We start from the raw sequence: 6,025 nt of genomic DNA, 5'->3' as shown, positions 1-6,025 counted from the left end.
GCTGGGACTTCTACTTGACACAGCAAAGCTGACTTAAATTAGGACACAAAATTGTTTTGCTGTGGCATTAGCTGTTGGGTGGTTTTTTCCCACAAAGCGGAAAAAGAGACCTCTGTCCTTCCTCTCATCCTTTCTTACACCCTGTCCAGCAACCTCAGAGGATGAGAAACTTATCAGTCTCACATATTTTCCATCAATGCTTGTGCTGAGTCTGCCTAAGCCACTTAAAAAGCCCGACTTTTTCATCTACTGGTTGGAGCTAAGGAGGCCTGTGATGGACTCTCGAGCCCCAGCAAGTCTCTGTCCCTGGCCAAGGGGCATCCTGATGATAGAAGAGCACCTGGGACAGGAGAACGTGAACCCAGAAAATGCACCAGATCTCGCTTCATCTTCTCGTGTTTCAGGGAGGGTGTTTAATCGTCCAGTCAAGGAAATGTTTTGATTTCCAACCCGTCCTTTTTTTTTCTCCTCGCTTTGTTTTGGGAAATGAGAAAAATATATAAAAGCAAGTTATTAATAAAACATCTATTATGCCCATGGGACAGAGGTCCTTCCGTATTGTTCAGACGGCATGTTTATTGTTGACATCTCTCTTTTCTCTGAGTATGCACAGAACCCTGAAATCCTTTTACATTTTTAATAAGATTATTTCTTTTCTCAATCTAGTGCAAGAAAACCGCATCTGCAATACGCATAATACTCTCAAAAACTGCAGCATCAGAGGGAAAGCATTGCTGCACTTCAAAGAGACACGACGTGAAAAAGAATAGCGCTAGAGTTCTCAAAGAAGGTGCTTGTATTTTGCATCTTAAGGCGTGTTTGTTTAAGGTAGCCACCGTATCTTTCAGTTCTCACACTTGAGGTGAAGCACGTTATAAGCACAAAAGGAAATTCAGTTTGCTCTCCAAACAACCACGCTCGGGAAACCTGGAATAACCAACACTATTGTGGTGTTCTGTCTGAACCCGAGTGTCCCGTGGAGCAGGGCGATGATCAGCTCCATGTTCCTGCAGCACCGCCTGACCCAGGTCTGCGGAACTAGTGAAATTGCGGAACTAGTGAAATTGCGGAACTAGTGAAATTGCGGATCTTAAACTAAAAAGCAGGTGTCTGTACAGTATCACCTATGTGCTTCGTCATCCAGTGAAATTGCGGAACTAGTGAAATTGCGGAACTAGTGAAATTGCGGAACTAGTGAAATTGCGGAACTAGTGAAATTGCGGATCTTAAACTAAAAAGCAGGTGTCTGTACAGTATCACCTATGTGCTTCGTCATCCGTGATGATGCAGTCTTAAGCGGCAGCTCTCCTGAGGGAGCTGATCCACTGTGTAGGATCTTAGGTCGTCTTGTATTAGATTCCAGGTCCATGTCTCTGAGCTGACATAGGCTTCGTTTTAATTTTGCAGCATCAGAAGGCAAAAGTAGTCCTTCACACCGGTGTCCTGTGGGCAGGCCAGTACCACAAAGGCTGCAAGGGGCTCAGAAAAGTATGATGGAAGTGGTTCAGACAGGTGCCTCTGATGTGACCCCACAGCACTTTCTTTTCTTCCCAGGCTGAATGCATACACAACAGAAAATCGGTTGCACTGTAGATCTTTCTGGTATTACCAAGTGGCAAAAGGTGTTTTTTTGGATTGGATTTGGGGATTAGAAAACAGGCTTTTACCATCCCAACAGTCAGGAAATTGCCATTAACCGCTGTCCCTGCAGACCTGGGTCCATTGGAAAGAGAGCCACAGTGCCCACACGTAGATGGTTTTGCTTTGCCAGGCACGTGCATTGGCTATGCTAGAGGTGTGGATGCTGGGCACGTGGCTTGACTGTTGTCTTTGCTGTTATTACACATACAAACACACTATTACTAATCCTATGGGAAGTCTGAAGCCTCTCTCTATCGCTCCTCCTCCCAGTACTTTGGGTCACAGTGCTGGAGCACACCTGCTTCTGCTCAGTCTCTTCCCATCCCATCTTCCCTCCTCCTGCTGGCTGCCAGGGTTGTGTGGATGAAGCTGTCGATGCTGGGTGAGCTGTAAGGAGAGGCAGCCACAAGGGAGAAACCGGCTGCGCTGATATATTCTCTATGGACCAAAACCAGTGTTTAATTTCCCCAATTCCCTTGTCCATGGGGAGCACTGAGGACAGTTCGGTTCTTCGGTGCAGGGGAGTAATCCGGTACAAACAAGCTACTTGATTCTTTTAAGAGCTGAAAACAGATCAATAATGAAAATACGGAGGATCTTTTCACCTTGAATGCTTAGGGGTTTGTTCAAAAGGGCAGATTCAAAAGGCACAGAGCAGCCAGTGAAAGACAGAGCAAGTTACAAGGGGTGTGGCAGATCTTCCACAGGAGGGGAGGTTAAATTGATTAAGAGACAAACGAGAGGTGATATGTTAGTGGTATATAGGAGAGTGAATTGCCAGAAGAGGTCAGTCAGACGATCCTATTTAGCCTTTCCCATAAATCAAGAGCAAATGGAGTGCTATACAATGATACTAAAAGCTAATGAATTTAAAAGTGATACAAGTAAAATATTTTCTTACATGGTGCATAATTAACCTGGGAAATTCATCAGATACCATTAAGACAAAGAGGCTAGCAGGATTAAAAATGGATAATGTGACAGAAACTACGTAAAGATAGAGATGTATACAGGGTGTTCAGCCATTTGCTTAACACCGTTTGCTGCCTGGGGCTGCAAAGAAACATCCCCTGTGGGAAAGCTAGATGTGACTGTTGGACTTCTTGTACCTTTTTCAGTAGGGACTAGGCTGGAGGCTGAGCAATGGACCAGTCAAACCATTTTCGGTATGGTCACTCTCATTTTCTAGAGGTGCACCTCCACCTGTCCAAAATCACAACCAGAAAACATTCAAAAAGCTTCTGAGCTTTGAGACGATACAGAAACCACCGCTGGGGAGACAGTCGTTCCTTTTGTATTCCAGACAATCAGCCAAGAAACCAATGGATAGGAGCTGAGCATGGGAGTTGTATTATCACACCGGCAGAGGAAAATCATGTGAAATTTATGAGTCTGCCTTTTATTAACTGAAATGTGCTCTAAAATGGGGGTGTTTTGTGGGTAATTAATTGGCATGCGTTCTGAACTTGCCGTGGTTTATGGTCCCCCTTAAACTTATTAAACAAAGCTATCGGCTTCTACTGAAGGTGTAAGATACCACCCCAGGTTTTACAGCGGGTGCAAAGCTCTCTGGAGGCACTCAGACACCACCGTGTGATGGTGGGGTCCTTGAACTTCTCAAGTATTTCTGAGGATTTAAGAGTAAACTTCAGAAAGGTGGCAAACTTCACCACGGTTAAGAACTTGGATCTATAAGGAAAAATGGGCTTTAATTCTCAGAGTATTTCAGGTATGTTTGGATGCATGGGATTGCTGAGTGTAAAATTAGCATGCTGGATATGAGTACTGGAAGAGTATATTCATTTGTTGTGGTGACCACACATGGTGAATTGGCACAAGGAGGAGTTTGCTGCTTTAGTAGCATCCTGAAGCATTCAGTCGGTGAAGGCTACTGACCAACAAGGGCTGTAGCACTTGAGGAGCAAAGGGTTTGGGTATAGCCTGACCTCAGCTGGCCACTTGCTGGAGATTTCTCGCAGGTCTTGCCCTTGGTCCTCAGGGCAGGGTTGTTTTGTTGACTCCGAAGTGAGTGCTAGGGGTGGTTCTGATGTTCTGCAGAACAAGCATTGCCCTGGGCCCCGTTTATGCATCCTACAAAAATCAGGAGCTGTGATTGAGCCCTCCTCCTGTGATTATGCTCAGCTTCCTTCTGCTCCACGTTTCCTCTCTGAAGCAGGAGTGCAATGAGGGGAACCTGCTGTGCCGTGATGATATGGACATTCCCCGAGGCTTGTCCTTCAGCCTCTTCTGAGAATGAGCCATGCAAAATCTATGTGCTGCCTGATTACAGTGGTGATTGTGGTCCCAACTCACTTTCCAGCTTTCTTCCAAACTCTGCCCATGGTCTACAGACTCTGTAGTAATTGATTAGCTGAACTTCTTGAGTGCCTTGGGCTGAATGGCAGTCTTTGGCTCAGTTGCAACACGGGGTTCTTACAAAAACAGGCTGAACGTTACCTGCATTGTAGCTGTCCTAGCAGAGAATTAAAGAACTCCTAAAATGCATGTCGCTCTTAAAATGTATGTGTAAATAAAAAGAGGGATGGAAGTTTGTTCAGTGCAGTTTACATGTCATCTTTTAGCTGTAGCTCAGCAAGTCAGTCTCATTGCTCTGAAATTCTACTTTGCAGTTGCATTTCTTCAGTTAAAAGCTGACAATTTTTCTTGCCGAAGTTTAAGATTCAATAGATTGATTTTTTAATTTTATTTTAATGAGAAATCCTTCTAGCTGGAAATGCCCTTTTCAGTTCCATTACAGGTCTCTTGCTGATGTCTCCTTTTACTACAGTAACCCCAGTTACTAGTACGGCTGTCTTTTCACAGCAGTTTGAGCAGAAGTTATTCTGCATAGGGAGAAGATGCAGATAAACACGCTGATTATTGGTCATATTGGTGTCTGCTGAGTTATCAGCCTTCATTTTTCTGATCTTTTTCCATTCATAGTGATTGCTCCTTGCTTGAAGTGTCTATGGTCCTTCTCACACTGAAGCTACCCTGGAAAAATGGTCTTCTGCAAGTCTAAATTCAGCAAAGTTTGGGCAAAATTGTCAAGTCATAGTGACTATTCTTCTAAGTCACTATCAGAGGAGTGATGTGGTGGTGAGACAGGCCCGGTGGGTTGCTCATGATGGACAGAGGCCAAACTTAGATGCTTTGGGGGGTTTAGAAATGTATGTGTCCGGCAGCAAGAGTTTGTTGGAGCCCTGGGCTGTGAGCTCAGTTAACAAAGAGCAAACTACCTGAGCAGGAGGAAAAAGAAACCCCACTGCAGTTAAGGCTGGCAAGACTTTTTGTTTTATTTTATTCCTCCCATCTTTTGTCCGGCTGCTTTCTGCCCCGAAGGGCTGATGGCAGGAGCTGTGGGGCTGGCCCTCTGTCTAGTGGTTGAGTCAGTATTTTTTTTCCCCACTGAATTAATGTAGATATTAAAGGAGACAGGGAGAAGACTGGTCGCTCGGGGAAGGGAGCAGCTTAGTAGCAAGGCATGGTTATTCTCTTCTGTTGTCGGGACGAGAAAGGACAGGCATCTGCTATACACCTGGACATGTACGCTCCTGTGATGAGGTTGTGTCCTTGTGTCTTGTGCACTTGTGTCCTCACTACCCACATACCAGGCTTCTATCGCCAACAAAGTATTTAGTGGGGAAGTCAGCACATTTGTACAGCATTCATGTAAGAAACCTTTCAAAGCCAAAGGCAGGCTTATGAGTCAAAAAGTTTCCTTGATTTCCACTCCCCCCTCAACAAACCAGTTGATCTTGAGAAAGATACGGATTCATTTCATAAGCCTTGTCTTGCTTGTAACAACAAGAAAAGAGGAGTGTCCGTGCTCCAAAGAAAGCTTAAAGGAAGATTAATTAATTAATTAAGACTCTTTTCTTCTGAGTGCAACAGGATCCAAGTAACAAGTGAACTTTTCATTTCCAGTAATAGCAGAAATTACTTCAATAGCATGATTGTGAGCACCCGTGGGGCCATGATGTGAATGGTCTTTATTAAGGAATAGACTGAACTTCTGACTATCTTTCTTCCAGTCATTTCCACAGGCTATAAACAGCGCCTGGTTTGTTGCTATTAAAAGAGACTGAAGACGACGATGCTGAAAAGCATTACTGTTGAAGTACTCATGGCTTGACATTAAGATGAAAAATATTTTCTTGAAAGCAAAGTGAATTTGGGTTCTCCAGAACATTACAGTTTTGTTCAGAAATGATTATGTTGAATGCTTGTGATATGGGGGAGATTTTTTGGGGGGGAGCGGGGGTGGTGGTGGTGTGTTTTTAATTTTAAATACTGGTCACTACCCCTCTGTTTTGCTTGATTTTTTCAGACATGTATGAAGTCAGCAAACACCTTGGAGCCAGTTTTTATGTTTTCTTGGTGT

The sequence above is a fragment of the Buceros rhinoceros genome, unplaced genomic scaffold (genome assembly GCF_000710305.1).
Source record: "Buceros rhinoceros silvestris isolate BGI_N320 unplaced genomic scaffold, ASM71030v1 scaffold16846, whole genome shotgun sequence".
NCBI lineage: Eukaryota > Metazoa > Chordata > Aves > Bucerotiformes > Bucerotidae > Buceros > Buceros rhinoceros.
The sequence above is the reverse complement of the archived record's forward strand: the minus strand, read 5'-3'. Positions refer to the sequence as shown.